At 43.4% G+C, this 16,969-nt stretch overlaps 1 protein-coding gene across 2 annotated transcripts in view; it reads right to left on the bottom strand.

The window, feature by feature from the left end:
• Nucleotides 1–16,969, bottom strand: part of MBD5 (methyl-CpG binding domain protein 5) — a 114,221-nt gene that overhangs the window by 87,510 nt on the left and 9,742 nt on the right. The gene's annotated exons all lie outside the window — the stretch shown is intronic.

The following is a 16,969-nucleotide window of genomic DNA, read 5'->3' as shown; positions in this document are numbered from 1 at the left end:
TGAAATTCTTCAAGGCAGTGTTGAGTTGAAATGAGCATTTCTCTCTGGATGCTCTAAGTGCTGTCCGGGCAGGTCAGGCAGTTTTAAGGCTCAACCACGTTTTCCTTAATGTTGCTTCAGAGAGAATTCAGTGAAAGCTCTGTCCTGCATTTAATCCCTGAGCTGCCACCAGCTGCCAGCCCAGCAGCATCCCCCTGTCCCTATAAACCATATGGCCCCAGGCAAGGCAGGGGCCCTTTCTGCTCACAGCTGTTCCTGTGCCACCAAAAGGGGCCAGAAGGCAGCGAGTGCCTGGCAGGGCTGGGCCACCACGGCCAGGGGACACCTGGCACTGCCAGGGTGGAGTGCAGGGATGTTCCTGCTGCCTGCCCTTCACAGGATAAGGGACACAGGGCTCTGCTCCAGACTGGGGTCATGGGGGTGCTCCCAAGGCTGGAGCTCCTCTGCTCTGGCTGGGAGAGCTGGGAATGTTCAGCTGGAGAAGGGAGGGATCCAGAGAGAGCTCAGAGCTCCTTGCAGGGCCTGCAGGGGCTCCAGGAGAGCTGGAGAGACAAGGGATGGAGGGACAGGACACAGGGAATGGTTTCACTGCCAGAGGGCAGGGATGGATGGGATATTGGATTTGGGAATTCCTGGCTGGAAGAGGGATGGATACTGAGAAGCCCTGGCACAGGTTACTCCATGGCTGCCCCATCCCTGGAAGTGTCCAAGGCCAGGTTGGACAGGGCTTGGAGCAACCTGGGATAGTGGAAGGTGTCCCTGGAGGGGGCTGGAGCAAGATGACCTCTAAGACCAAATCCTTCCATGATTCTACAATAATTCCATGACTTAGACAATTTATTCCTTACAGAGTTACGCAGAGTTGGAAGAGAAATCTGAACTGTTCATGTCAAACAAGGCACTGCATGTAGAGCTGAGCCTTGTCTTCCTTTCATCTAAAAAAAAAAAAAAAAATCCACCCCAACAAACCCCAAACAAATCATGTTGGAACTTCTCTAATTACAAAATCAAACATGAAATTTCTCCTGTGACATTTTCAATACTTGCAATGATGAACTCCTGCGATGCACACGGAGTATGACAGAAAATCATTCTGCAAGTTCACAAGTGATAAGCTCCTACCCTTTTTGGCACGTCTCAGCTCTGATAGCAGTCAATTTTTTCCTCATTATAAATGGGAAAAGTAAAGATATCATGCAAAGGCCACTTAAAAGCAAAACAAAATAAAGGAATGCAAATTTCTATCGGAGTTATACAACTGCCAAGACAGCTCTGAGCCTGCTGATCTTCTGTTTATTGCTCTCATGTTCTGCTCTTTGCCTCAGCCGTGGGTCTGCAACACTGAAAACTTCAAGAAGTGTCTTTTAAAAGCTGACTTTGAATCCTTGCGAGCGTGAGTCAGACATCATTTACACGGCTCAAACCTCACGGAGCGACCTGGGAATCGCACCAGCACAAACCCCGGTGAGGAAGGCTCGCTCACAGCCTCTGCCTGTGCTCCCTCCTGTAATCCCGAGCCCTCTCCCTACAGGAATAAATTTCACATTCTATTAAGAGTGCTGCAGGGCTGCCAGCAGTCACTTGTGCAGGCACAGATGCGGAGGGTGGCATCGGGATGGGAGCACAGGGGAAGGAAGTGCGAGCGCTGGCAATCCGGCTGGACCTTTCACCACGGACCATATGCTCCCCTGGCATCCCAGCACGTCCTTAACAACCACACAACCTTTTCCCACACTCATTTTGTTTAGGCAGACTGCTCCAAACACACCTCCTTTCTGCAATTAGCCACGCAGCCGTGGCAGAGCGCTGGCAGAGCCGCGGTGCCTGGCAATGATGCGAGGGGAAAAGGCTGCGAGCTCAGGAACAGCTCCCACTCCTGCCACAGCCACCCCAACACTGAGAGTTTTACACTGGATATTAGGAAAAATAACTCCACTGGAAGGGGGTCCAGCCTTGGCAAAGCTGCCCAGGGCAATTAGGAAAAATACAGTAATTTCACGATTATAACTCGCACTGAGTATAAGCCGCATCTCCAGGTGTGGGTAACTTTTCATTTTTTGTCCATATATAAACTGCACCTGATTATAAGCTGCACATTACAATACAGGGTGTGATAAAAGGTGTCTGTTCTATCAGCATCTGTTGAGGGTGGGGCAGTGATCCTGATCTCTGTGGGAGATATTCTGCTAATGGGCATCCATTGAAACCAGCTGGGGCAGTGTTCTTTATCTCATGGGATATCTCCTGTTCATGGCCATGGTTTATAAACCAGCTGGGGCAGTGTTCTTTATCTCATGGGATATCTCCTGTTCATGGCCATGGTTTATAAACCAGCTGGGGCAGTGTTCTTTATCTTTTCACAACCCATCCTTCCTCCAGCCAGTCATTTTCTGCTCATGGCCATTGAGTCCCACTGTGGGACTGATAAAATTACTGCATCCCATTGGGAGTTGCTGCAGCCAGGGGGAAGAGCCCAACATTTCTTACCAAGATAAAAACAGAGGGTTTGGGACACTAAGGGAGCCCCTTTCTCCACTGGACTCCAGAGGAAAACCGGATTTCTCCACATCCCCACTGGAGCTCCGGAGGGAAACTGCACCTTGTCCAGGAGCACTGCTCCAGCTGAGCCACATCTGTCACTGCAGGAGGATGCAGCCACCATGGGATGGGACTGCTGCCAACACCCTGCCTGACGGGTGTCAGGTTGTACTCTGACTGTGTCAGGGTTTGGGGTTTGTTCTTTGTAGTGCTGTATTTCTATTTTAATTTCCCTAGTAAAGAACTGTTATTCCTAATTCCCATATCTTTGCCTGAGAGCCCCTTGATTTCAAAATGATAATAATTTGGAGGGAGGGGGTTTACATTCTCCATTTCAAAGATAAGCTCCTGCCTTTCTCAGCAGACACCTGTCCTCCAAACTAAAACAGCAACTTTTCATTCTCTGTCCATATATAAGCCACACTTTGGGTTCGGACCAAAATTTCAGTCAAAATGGTGCGGCTTATAACCGTGAAATTACTGTAACTCCACTGGAAGGGGATCCAGCCCTGGCACAGCAGCCTGGGGCACTGGTGGAGTCCCCAGCTCTGGAGAGATTTAAAAGTTGGGTGGATGTGGCACTTGGTGGCTTTGACAGTGCTGAGGATGATTGGAATCGATGGTCTCAGAGGGTTTTTGCAATCTAAATGATCCTGATTTTGTTTTTCTACTATGGAAGCAGGGATTTTCAGTGTTACCTCTCTGAGACCGCAACATTTGCTCCTCTTGCCCACTGGGACATCAGGAAGCACCAAAAAGAAAGGAAAAGTTGTTTGTAAATAATAAAAACCAAAGAGAAAGAACTTCCATCCTTCTCCACAGGCTCCACAACTCCCAAAAAGTCCTGGAGATGTGTCAGGGATCCAGAGCCCTCCAGGTGAGGGGCAAACACTGCAGATTCCAATGGCAAATTTTGATTTTTGATTATTTTTTTGTAGAAAAGCTGTTCTCACACTAATATAAGAATGCATGATAGTTACCTGTCCAGAGACGAAACACAAATAAGGGATATTTGTAAAGGATGAAGAAGAGGCAGAAAAAATTAGGTTGTTTTTTTTTTTTTTTTTTACCTTTTTAAAGCCCAGTTATGTTTTATTATCTCCTGTCAGGTAACAATCAGCACTGGGCAGACTCAAGTTTTTCACTATCCTGATAAACTCAAAGTCCACTAAAAAATTACCAATTCTCTGTTTATTGGAAAAGTAAAGGGATATTTGAGCCTCTTTTTTGACAAACCTGTACTCTGAGACTGCTGACTCTACATTTTCATCTTTTTAACTGTGTTATATGTGCTTATGTACAATTTACTTTTACTCAAAAACCAAAATTTAAAAGATGTTAAAATAAAAATATCAGTCTAATTCAGTATCCTGAACACCAAACAAGACTTCATTGAAAAATTAATTTCTGGAGATACTAAATAATCTTATTTGAGACTAATTTTTTTCATACTCTGTTGATACCTGGCATTATTTAGCACGGTGACAACCATGAAAAACATTCTGCTTTGAAAGTCTTTTCCTTAGATTTAGACTCCAGTCATTAAAAAATCTCTCCTGAATTGTCCTTCCTTACTCTATTTTGTAGCAGAAAAATACCAAAGAGCAGCAAAAGTTTCCCTTATTATTTTTTACTGTTAATTCCTCTCATGAATACAGTGATTTGCATAATTATGGTGCTTAATAATTGCCTAAAATCTTAATTCCCCCTGCCCTTTATCAGACCAATCCCTGTTTGTACTTTTAGCTCTGACCAGGTAATTTCACAGGATGAATTTAACATTTCATCCATGAATTGAAAATATGATGAACCCACAAAGAAGCAGGGGTATAATCCTGCTACCCCCTGAATCTATTCCAAAATTCCCACTAAATAAATTTTAAAATTCCTATTTATTTCCCAGACATGACAAATAGCAACAGGACACGCCTACCACAGAAGGCTCAAAAATCTCTTTTATTTGACCATAATTCAGGGCAGAAGTAACATAATCTTATTTTCAGAGACCACAGCAGGAACAGATTTCTAATCCCAACTCTGACACTGACTTGAGCAAGTTATTTAATCTCTCTCAGCTGCCACTTGGCAAATGACATATTTTTTCTTTGCCTCTTAAGTGCTAGGAGGATGCAGCAATAGATGTAGCTTTGAAATAATTTAAAAAAAGAAAACAAAAAAAAACCAAAACAAAACAAGAAAACCAAAGTACCACAAAAGATAAAAAACCAAATCAGGTGCTCTGAAAGTATCATAAAATAATTGCAGCAAAGGATAACAACCTAAGGATATTCAGAAGTGAAGCCTCCCTTCCTACTCACAGATTTTTTAAATGGTATAAAAATCAAGATGTTTGTCTTAATTGTCACATTGCCTGAAGAAAAAAAAAAAATCAAACCCAAAAAAACAAGCTGACAAATTTTTTTCCCCTGCTGCTGCTTTGCCATTCAGGGAGGTCTGAGGCAGAAGCACTGAATCTGTTTGTATTCCTGGAAATTCCAGGCTGCTGTGGCACACATTTGAAAGGTTACCTTTAAAAGCAAAAGAATTCAAAATTGATCTTTCCCAGCTCAAATGTACAGTAATTTCACGATTATAAGCCGCACATTACAATACAGGGTGTGATAAAAGGTGTCTGTTCTGTCACCATCTGTTGAGGGTGGGGCAGTGATCCTGATCTCTGTGGGAGATATTCTGCTAATGGGCATCCATTGAAACCAGCTGGGGCAGTGTTCTTTATCTCATGGGATATCTCCTGTTCATGGCCATGGTTTATAAACCAGCTGGGGCAGTGTTCTTTATCTCATGGGATATCTCCTGTTCATGGTCATGGTTTATAAACCAGCTGGGGCAGTGTTCTTTATCTTCTCACAACCCATCCTTCCTCCAGCCAGTCATTTTCTGCTCATGGCCATTGAGTCCCACTGTGGCACTGATAAAATTACTGCATCCCATTGGGAGTTGCTCCAGCCAGGGGGAAGAGCCCAACATTTCTTACCAAGATAAAAACAGAGGGTTTGGGACACTAAGGGAGCCCCTTTCTCCACTGGACTCCAGAGGAAAACCGGATTTCTCCACATCCCCACTGGAGCTCCGGAGGGAAACTGCACCTTGTACAGGAGCACTGCTCCAGCTGAGCCACATCTGTCACTGCAGGAGGATGCAGCCACCATGGGATGGGACTGCTGCCAACACCCTGCCTGACGGGTGTCAGGTTGTACTCTGACTGTGTCAGGGTTTGGGGTTTGTTCTTTGTAGTGCTGTATTTCTATTTTAATTTCCCTAGTAAAGAACTGTTATTCCCATTCCCATATCTTTGCCTGAGAGCCCCTTGATTTCAAAATTATAATAATTTGGAGGGAGGGGGTTTACATTCTCCATTTCAGAGAGAAGCTCCTGCCTTTCTCAGCAGACACCTGCCCTCCAAACTAAAACAGCAACTTTTCATTCTCTGTCCATATATCAGCCACACCTGATTATAAGCCACACTTCGGGTTCAGACCAAAATTTTAGTCAAAATGGTGCAGCTTATAATTGTGAAATTACTGTACTGTGCATGGATGGGGCTGCACTGTTTGAAAAGAGGGAATGAGCAAGTGCTGGTGTTGAAATTCTGTTCATAGAGCTCCTGCCCACTTGTGTCTGCTTCCCTCCTCCCATTTTTTACCTTTGCATGGCCAAGGCAGCCCTGGCATCAGCACAGAACTCAGCCAAGATTATTTTTGTCATGTAAAGTATCATTTACATAATGTCTAATTAAGCACGTGACTCCAGCAAAGAATCCACATTCCCCCTCTCCAGTACTGCACAAAAACTCTCTCCCCAGCACCTCCAGATAATTTATGAAAACTTACAGTCGATTTATTCTGTGTGACACTGGTAAACAAATTAATGTGGGATTTAATTGCTTTGTCTCCTCAGCTCAGGCTTGCTTTTAGCGATATTTATCTGAAATTATTATCTACAAAGAAAATAGATTGTAATTGAGCTTATAAAACTGATGGTGGTTTGAAGTTGACAACTGTCACCATTATTAATCTGGATTTCACTTCAGGGGAGAAGAATGCTTGATCAAGTATTTCTGCAAGGAAGGCTGGTTTTCTGCTGTCTCATGTTTCCTGCAGCATTGTACTCACATGCAGGGCTTTTTTTTTTTCCCCAGACTTATTTATTTATTTATTGCATTTGTATAAACCACTCTGCTTCTTTCTCCCAAAGCAGACCAGAAATCCATCTTTAAGTAATCTTTTTTTTTCCCCCTAGTGAAACATAATATAATCAAATCTCTGCAACACCTGATCCATAACCAGCACTGAGAAACAAACAAAACAACTGAAGTACAAAAAAAAATTCCTTAATCACGATTATATAATTCATACTGCCTCAGCAGTATTAGCAGAGATCATTAAAAAACCCTAAATACAAATATTAGTGTATAAAATAGCAATAACCCATCTGGCTTGCATTAGCTAAAGCAAAGTTTGGATGGTGGAGAGCTGAAAAATGATGACAGCATGAGCTATGCATTCCTAAAAGAACTATACATTTCCCAAATTCCTGTCTGATTACAACATATCTCACAGCTCCAGGAATTCCACACACAAAACCCCCTCTTCAGGTATAAAACACCACTCTGACACTGCCTCTGAGAAGTAGCTTCAGCAGGATAAAAATAAATAAATTTGCATATTTAAAACTGAAGACACAAATAATGAACAAATGTTCCAGCCAGGACAGAATTTGCTTTTAAATTCTGATTTTCACCTGAAGGTTTTTTCCCCTCCTATTCTGAGATCTACAGCAATAAAATGCATTGAAATCCAGAAGTGAAAGTTTATTTTCTTGAAGGGAAAGAACCCATGCAGGCTGGAGGATGGGAAAGGAAGTAGACAAAAAAAAAAGATGTTTGGATATTTGCCACTGTGAATATGAATGACTTCAGTAAACCTTGGTTATTTTGGACTAGAAATGTTTTCTCTTTTTAGGACATAATGACCATAGCCTGGAATTACAGTGGATTAGACACGTGGGCATGAGAAATTGCTTGGGAATTGCACTGGGGAGGAGGCCAGGCAGGGAGAGGAGGATCCTGGGCCATTTAAAGAGCCCAGCTCAGACTTTCAGCCACTCACCTATGCTCAGGTAATGGCATCATTGATGTGCTGTAATTAAATATTTTATGAACATAGCATCCACGCTCATTTTCCAGTCCCTAAACCCAGGGAAGTGCTGCTTCTGTAACCTGCAAACTCAGGAGGAGTCACAGCAATAAATCCCTCGTGTGTCACCAAAGCAGCAACAGAGCCTTTTCCTCTGATCAAACACTGGAGCCCCCTTCAGTGTCCCTGCTTTGGGGTGTGTGGGGAAGAAAAGAGGGAGAGGGGAGGAAATCCCCTTCCCAGATGTGGCTGGCTGGGATTCTGAGGGATGGACAGACAGACATGACCCAGATTTGCTGTCCCCAGTGGCTCCAGCGTGTCCCAGCCCATCCCTCTGCAGCTTTGGGGTTTTTTTGTACCTCAGTCTGCTCCAGTCCCACTCCCAGGGCCCAGCTGGAGGAATCCCTGCTCCCAGTGACTGCTGGGGCCCAGCAGGGACACCCAGTCCCCAGAGAGGTGATTTTCTGAACTTGCAGGCCAGCTCTCCCTGCAGAGCCACTGGAGCACTGAGCTGAAGAGATCTGTCTCCTAAAGGCTCATGGCAGAGATCCTCTCTTCCCATTTCCTTTGGAAATCTGGCTCTGCTCTCCATGAAAAAGCAGAAAGTGACTGGCAGATTTTTAATTTTCTTCTTTTCTCCCATCCCACATCTAAATGCTATTTCCCACTGATGGATTGTGTCCTTAAGGAATGCCAAAATGCTGAAGTTCTTTCCTTAAAGTATTAAAGTGTCTGGGCCAGAAAAGGCAAGGAGAGGGAAAGATAAGGAAGGATGAAACACTCTTCTCCCTTTAAAGTTTGGGAAGTTTAGATGGGAAAAATTAAAATGCAAACTGAAGACATCATTGGGACAAAGTTCTCCCAGTTTACTTGTTCTGTTATCTTAACAGAAAACCCCAAATTAAACCCCAGTGTCCATCAGAGACATCACTGCAGAGCCAAGAGCATCCTGCTCAGGGATTTTGATCTCCACCTCAGCTGTACTGACTCAAGTCAGCATCCAGTGGCACTTTTCCAGCTTCCAAAGGGACTACAACACCATACCAAGCACCTCCTTTCTAGTTCTTTAATTAATAGTGTGCTGGTGGTTTCGAATCAGCCACACCAGATAATAGAAAGCAGCTGCCACACCTTGAGTTCTGGCACAAAACTCCTCTGGGTTTACAAACTCAGCTTCCAGATACACCTGCAGTGTCTGTTTCCTTTCCAAATTGTTGGGGGTTTGTGAGAAATTCATATTTCTGTGTTACAGAGCACTGAACACACAACTGGTGACTGAAAAGTTTTGGTAGGATCCAAATGGATCTTGCCAGAAAATTATTGATTTGTGACTGGAGGTGTTCACAGGTGTTCACCAACCTCAAAAAAAACTGTGCCATTTCTGCACCTGGGCTTTGCTGGCAAAGGGAGGGAGGAGGTGGCTGCATCCCAGCCCTGGACACCTGCACAAGTAAGGGCAAGAAAACACACAGGATCCTGGGCAGCAGCCAGGATGTAAAAAGTCATGGAATGGGGCTGGAAGTGTCATTAAAGCCCATCCTAATCCACCCTCTGCCATAGGCAGGGACACCTTCCACTATCCCAGGCTGCTCCCACCTGGCCTTGGACCCTCCCAGGGCTCCTGGGGAAGCCACAGCTGCTCTGGGCACCCTGTGCCAGGCTCTCCCCACCCTCCCAGGCAGGAATTCCTTCCCAATATCCCAGCTAACCCTGCCCTCTGTCATTGTGAATCCATTCCCCCTTGTCCTGTCATTCCTTTCCTCTGCAAAAAGCCCCTCTCCAGCTCTCCTGGAGCCTTCTCTCCTCCAGGTGAGCACCCCCAGCTCTCCCAGCCTGGCTCCAGCCCTGCAGCAGCTCTGGTGCCTCCTCTGGGCTCATTCCAGCAGCTCCAGGTTGTTCTGTGCTGGGCCCCAGGGCTGGAGGCAGCTCTGAGATGGGGTCTCAGCAGAGAGTGACAATCACCTCCCCTGACCTGCAGTGCTGCTCCTGTCTCAGCTGGAGCCCAGCCCAGCAGCAGCTGCCTGCAATTCCCAACATGCAGCTGGAGAGGATTTTCCCAACACCTCTGGCAGGCCTGACAGACACAGGAGTGACAGGGAGAGCTCAGGCTGCTTCACCTATGAATTTACAAGAGAACCCACTTCATCCTTTAGCAGGAACATCAAAAACTTGTAACAGAGCTTCAGACACAAACAGTCCTGCAGAGCTGCTTAAAGGGAATAACATAAATCTGTATCCTGGGCAATAAATGCCGCTGCAGGCTGGAGGATTTCCATCCTGCTTCTCAGTGCTAATTCAACTTCTAAACTAAAATCAGATTTTTTTTCTCTTCCATACTTTCTCAGAACAGGCAACAGCAACTTTCTACCACTTACAATCCCCACACAACTATTTTGCTCTATCTGAACAGAGCCACCTTTGGCAGGAATGTTTTAATCTGTGGGTGGACACCCAGCCATCATTCTGCACACACATCCTGGTTTCAGAGAACTTTTCCCTTAGGTTTCTTTTGCAGTGAAAAGCTTTGGGTTTTAGAAGGGGAAAAAAAAAATCCAAAATGAGACAAGCTACTTAAATGCCAGCAAAACTTCCTGTACTGGGGAGAAAAAGGCAGAGATGAATAATCTGTCTGTAAATAGAAAATATGATAGTATCACTCATTCCTTGACTGGGACAAATGGGAGATTCTCCCCAGCTCCATCCCAGAATCCAGGAGATGTTGAGGGTGGCCTAAGGTCTGATTTCCTGGACACAAACTTCCACCAGGTCCAGAGTAGCTTCTTAATGAGCTGCTCATCAACTGCTAAACCCAAGTGCATCATGAGAGGTTTCATTCTGCACTTGCTGCTGAACAGAGCAGGCTCTAAAGGAGAGCAGTTCACAAAAAGCACAAATTATTTATGAGCATGGATCCTGTGACTTTTGCAGAACACAACTGGACGATGAAATATTCCTAAATGACACTGTGAAATGCTCCAGAGAGAATTCAGACACATCCACTGCCCCTTCTCCCCAGTGTCCAAAGCAGCTGGAAAAAAAATCTCCAGTTTTTAGCAGCACATTTCTGTTTGTTCTGGAGGAAGGGGAAATATCAGTTTTATTTCTCCAAAACCCCAAACTTACATGGCAAAGTGGCACACCTTGCTCCCTGCCAAGGTTTGATGCAACATTTTACATCCAATTTTGAACAACTTCTGAGAAAACCCCCAAAACAGCGACATTTATCCCAAACTGATGGATTCATGCTGCATCCTTGCACTATTTCATAGATTGAGAAGAGCCAGCCAGGAGCAGGGAGCCTGCACACCAAACACTGTCACAGTTTGCTGCAGGAACTTCCTTGTGAGTCAGTGCTCCCCTTCCCAGCCAGAGCCAGCTCAAATTGCTGCAGCAGCCACTGCACTTGAGTTCCTACACCCAGGTTGTCCCAGTAAGCCAAAACTTCCAGCCAGAAGTGCAGCTTGATTGGCAGCTGATGGATTTTGCTAATTCATGCAAATGGTGCCAACCTGATCCATGGTTGGATTCCCATTTGGAATATTGCAGGAGTTTCACCCCCAGAGATCTCACCCCAGATCTGGTATCATCAACAGGTGAAATAAAATCGTGTACAACAGACACATGGTTTGGATTAATGATTTTTGCACAAAGGGGGTGTGTGTGTAATTTGATATGTTAGAGTACTACAATGGTCAGGATGTTCCAGCTTTTCTCTCTGCTCTGTATTCCCTGAAACTTGGAATGCTAAAACCTGGAGCATTTTCACCACTTTGCACCATCCATAACAATCATCCTCATGGCCCCCAGAACTATCAAGGGTAAAGACAAGTCTATGGCTTTGGGGGAAACATTAAAAATATTCATTTTTTACTGAAAACACAGCTAGAGGCTGATCAAACCACTCAGCACCACCAGAAACGTTCCTAGAAACTGAGGAGCCTCTTTTGCAGGGAAATGACAACTCTGGCTACTCCTCCTCTTCCCATCTCTACTCTGAGGACTTTGAAAGGTTCCTCCTTGATTTCTAAACATAGAACTGGTGATTCTGCAGGATAGGTTTGTGAGTAGGACAGGATGATTTCAGACTGTAACAGCACAACACAACACAGGGCAAGTCCCAGCACTCCCTAAGGTCACCACCCATGGGGACACAGCCCAGGAATCTGAGGCATTGAGCCTGAAACACAACCAGAAGAGAAGCAGCCAGAGCTGCTGTGAACTTGATGATGATGTGGGAAAATAGGAAAGGGCCTTCCAGTTTATAGACCATAATATTGCACTTCTGAGAGAACAAGCTGGATGTCCAAAGCATTCATAAAACCAGCAGTAAAATTATGCTCCTGATCTTTAACAGCTAAAATGGACACCCAGGAGGGCAAAAACCAAATATCCAACTATCAGTGGGTTTTAGGAAGTTTGCATTTATTAAAAACCCCTAAAAAAAACCAACAAAAAAACAAAACAAAAAACCCAAACCAAAATGCCCAACCCCCAAACTCGATGTACAGGTCTAGCAAGTATGACAGCATATTTCTGTGAACTCCCAGCTCCTGTAACCCTACCAGGCTGGTAACTCAATAGTGCCACAGACTTGTTGGTGTCCCTGTGCCTGGGGGGACACGTCCAGTGCCTCAATGAGAGGAGCATGACCTTGTGTTTGTGCTCCTCACCAGCTCTGGGGAGCTGCTGCTGCCTAAGCCCAGTCCCAGTCCAGCATCCTGCTCCACTTTTGTTGCAGTCTCTGGGATTCAGTGGAATTCCTGAGCAGAGTCGTTTCCTACCCCTTTGTAATCCCCCATAAACAGCTCAATCATTAACAGCATTAACAACCTGTGTACCACACAACAAACCCTTTATGGCCTCCTTTGCTGCTTGGGGCTTTTCACCTTTTCTGCTTCTCTCCAATTCTTCTTTCACTTGGGGGTGGGGAAGAATTGGAGTATTTTTCAGTTAGGAGATAAAAAGAACAAAAAAGCCACCTCAAAGGAAGGAAGCCCCAATCCTTTTGTTGTGCTCAGACTGATATTTTGGAAATTTGGTCTGCTCTCCCATATTTATTCTGGCCTTAGATCCAAAATGGTCAGAAATAAATGTTTCTTCACAAGATGCTCCCAACCCCTTACCAAATATTAGATATCACTTACTTAAAAATAGAAACTAACATCTAAATTGGTAAATTATATCATTGATCCAGGTCCTTTTATCTGTGCTAGGAAAGCTGGAGAATATAAGAATTTCATGGAAGTGTCAGTATATAAAGAGTGATTATTCTGGACCCTTAGCAGAATGTGTCCAAGGGCACAATTCTACATCAATTTTTCTTTTCACTGTTTTAGCTATGAACTTAGCAGTGGACAAGAAACCAGGACGTTATTCCAAGTACTTCTGGTTCATTTAATGCTTTGTTATTTATTTATTTATTTTTAAATGCAATGTCATTTTAACTTTTGGAAGAAGAATCAGGGAGCTGCACCCATCTCACCTCATTATTGAAAGGTCTCAGGGTTTCTAATATCAGCATATAAAAATAAACTTACTCAGAGGTTACAGACTTGCCACACTAGGTTTGCTTATTCTAGATCTTCACCCTACCCCATCCCATCAGAAAAGTGTCCATGTCCAGCACCATCTAATTAAAAAAATTGAAACAATGACATGATGAAGCCAGGGAAGACCATCCTCTCCAAAGGCAGCTTTCCTTCCAGATCCAATTGTTCTGCTCATCATTTCTCAGCCAACTGCTCAATAAGCTGCATATCGAATGTGAGATGTCTAATGAGCGTCTCCATGACTGCAGAAATGACAACTTCCCAAAACAGAAGGTCTGACTCCCCAACTGCTGCAGTCTGGATAATGTTCACCTGCTGTCAGGCTGCTGGGATATTTCTCATTGCCCTGCCTAGACACAGGACAAGCAGAATTCTCCCAGTGAAGCCCCATGTAGGACAAACTTTATAAAAATTTCTCAAAGATTTTCCCTGTGATTTCCCCTCCTTATCAAGCACCAGCCAGGCCAATCCCCTAAAACAAGAAGCAATTTTCTGTGGGAATGAAGGAGTGAAGATTGTGCTCCTGATGCCTGTGAGTCTCTCACAAGTCCCAACTGGCAGGGACACGACAGCTCTGAGAGCCTCCATGGCTCACCTGGCTCCACCTGCTCCACTCCCTGCCCACACCCCAGAGTGTTCCAGAGGCACTGCCAGCTCCAGGGATGGGGGACAGCCCAGGGATCCTGCAGGGAATGCTCTGGGCAAAGACCCTGCTGGGCTCACCCCAAACACCCAGCTCACCTGGCACAAAGCATGGCACAGACCTGGGGCCAAATGACCCTGAAGTAATTCCTTTAATCCTGTCCAGGTCCTTAGGAGAGGGGTTAGTTCCCAACAAAACCTTCATGGATGTCCATGGAGGGGAGTGTGGGGTAAAAACCTTCCCTGGGGATGTCCTTGGGGTAAAAACCCCTTCCCTGGGGATGTCCATGGAGGTCAGTATGGGGTAAAAAACCCTCTCCTAGGGATGTCCCTGGGGTAAAATCCCTTCCCTGGTGATGTCCATGGGGTAAAAACCCTCCCCTGGGGATGTCTATGGGGTGGAAACCCTAGCCTGTGGATGTCCATAGGGTAAAAACCCTCTCCTGTGGATGTCCCTGGGGTAAAAACCCTCTCCTGGTGATGTCCATGGGGTAAAAACTCTCCCCTAGGGATGTCCCTCAGGTAAAAACCCTCTCCTGGGGATGTCCCTGGGGTAAAATCCTTCCCTGGGAATGTCTTTGGGGTAAAAACCCTCCCCTGGGGATGTCCATGGGGTAAAAACTCTCCCCTGTGGATGTCCATGGGTGGAACCCCTCCCTCCTCTCAAACCCAACCCCTGTGTTAAATGTTAAATAATTCCAATTTCTCTGCTGTGTTGCTGTCATTTTTCCTTAACAATACATTCATGCTAAAAAATGTAACAGTTCTATTAAGATGACTATTTCAACACACTAAAATTCACTTTTTAACCTGTGTGCTCCAAGCTCTCTCCCACTGCAGCTCAAGGTAAAAGGAGATCTAAAGCCAAGCCAAAATCAGGTTAAATATCTCAATTTCCTTCATGCTGGAAGTTCAGCATCCCCTTCCCACCCTGTCCTCCTTAACCTGCTGCTGGCTGGAGATAATCTCTGCCAGGCTCCCCAGTTGCTGACACAGGAACCTGTGTGAGCACACTGAACTACTTCCTTTTCTCCTTGAAAAGATTTAATAACCTACAACTTTCTTCTCTGCCCTACTTGGAGTCTATCAGTTTGCTTCCCCCTCGTATCGAATCTGCTAAAATAAAATTTTATAGAGTGTCAATTCAACAAAGGCAAAACTATAAAGTCTGTTCTGACAGCTTCCTTTCTCCAAAAAATTTAATCAAAAAAAAGGAAAAAAAAAAAAAAGAGAAATCCTTTGCCCTTGAGAAGATGAATTGAATAGCCTTAGGTATTCTATAGCTGTATTTATGAAAAGCTTTTGGACACTAAAAGTCTCTACAGAAAAGGGAAAAGTGTTTTGCTCAGGTCATAAAACTTCTTTTTTCATTGCACAGAGAGAAAAAGATGCTGCACTCCACTAGGAAACACCAGCTGACCTCTGGGACAGGCAGCAGCCAGTGGTGCCTATGGGATATCACCCCAAAACCCCACAAAATACACAGAAAAATTAATTATTCCCCTAAACCTGAACAGATTTCTCTCCAGAAACACACAGTGCTCTGCCCAGATATTAATTAAAACTTTTTGTACCCAAGCTGTGTTATTAATATTTAATATTATTTATGGCAGCACCAAATCACAGGAAATAATACTAAAAAAATATATTTTAAAATGAAAGAATATATTAATTTTCTACATAGAAAAGTAAAAATCATGTAAAAGTAACATAAAGCTCCCTGGCTATGAATGAAAACAAAACCAGCACTTTTAAACATGGAATAACTCCATATATTTCTCATTTAATACTAATAATTAATTTGTCATTTAATACTTTATACTGGAATGTGGCAGGAATTTTTTATTTTCCTCACTTTCATCCAAAAGAATTTCGTTTGATTTTTAAATTCTGTATTTTAGAGCAGTGAGAACAACTTGTACCAAGCAAGATTGTGAGAGACCAATTTCATGCAGAACAGGTAATTTCACTTGGTTCAAGTCCCTCCCAGTCTGTCTGATGTCAAAGACTCAATTGACTCGAGTATTATTATAGAAAAATCTAAATAAAACCCCAAATCCTTTCAAATCTGGTTTATAAATTCTAACAAATATTAACATATTTTTCATCAGTGAATCATGGGGAAAATGCATAAGTAACTCACTGCTCGTTTGAAGATAATTTCATTTCAGCTGATTGAACAAATCCCTTTTTCTTGCTTGTGACAGAACTACAGCAGAATATTTATCTGAAACAATGTTCTACAGTTGTGGTAATTTAGAGAAGGAGACAATACTTTGGGTTTTGTTTTTTTTTCAGGTGGAAGAGGAAAAAAAATTTAAATTAAGTTAGTTTTTAGGAAGCACCAGCTAATCATATAACAGTATCAGTACTTTGAGTTTACGTTATCCAATAGGAATTATATTCAAAATTCAAATTTCTGCACTGATAAGAGGTCTGGTTATTGTAAATAATCACTTTTTTCATTCTTTATGGAACTCTGTAAAATTATCTCCCTGTGTCAGATCCAAAATAATTTTTACAGGAGACAGTGACAAAAAATTAAAATTCCACATTGTTCATGATATTTTATACATTACAGTAATATCAAAGCTCTGGTTGTGACAGGCAAATGCACTGTCCAGTAGAGAGAAAAATAATAATTTAGTCAGTCCTTGAATTCAAAGGGATCAGAGAATAATTCTTAGAATGCAGATTGTTTAATGTTTACAAAATCAACACATCTGGCTCCTTCTTCTGCTGAGGTTCCTCCAAAAATTTGGTTCCTGTTTTTACTGAAACACTTAAGCACTGAAAGGAAACTGAGTTATTCAAGAGAAACCCCCTTTCCTCACTAAGCTACACTGAATTTATTTCATTAAAGCCCTGCTTCAACCCATTATCTCAAAGTAGAAAATGCTAAATCATATTAGAGCTCCTGCTTAAAAAAAGAAGAAACTTTTCTGGCTGCATTTAAAGGAAAAATGTTTATCCTTGTATATATAAGTGTAGAAATACTTATACCAAAAAAAGAGGAAGATACAAGAAATGTAAAGACTAATTTTCCTATTTTTTATGATTGTAAATTATGGTTTTTTTGGGTTT

This window comes from Catharus ustulatus, chromosome 7 (genome assembly GCF_009819885.2).
Source record: "Catharus ustulatus isolate bCatUst1 chromosome 7, bCatUst1.pri.v2, whole genome shotgun sequence".
Lineage (NCBI taxonomy): Eukaryota > Metazoa > Chordata > Aves > Passeriformes > Turdidae > Catharus > Catharus ustulatus.
The sequence above is the reverse complement of the archived record's forward strand: the minus strand, read 5'-3'. Positions and strand labels throughout refer to the sequence as shown.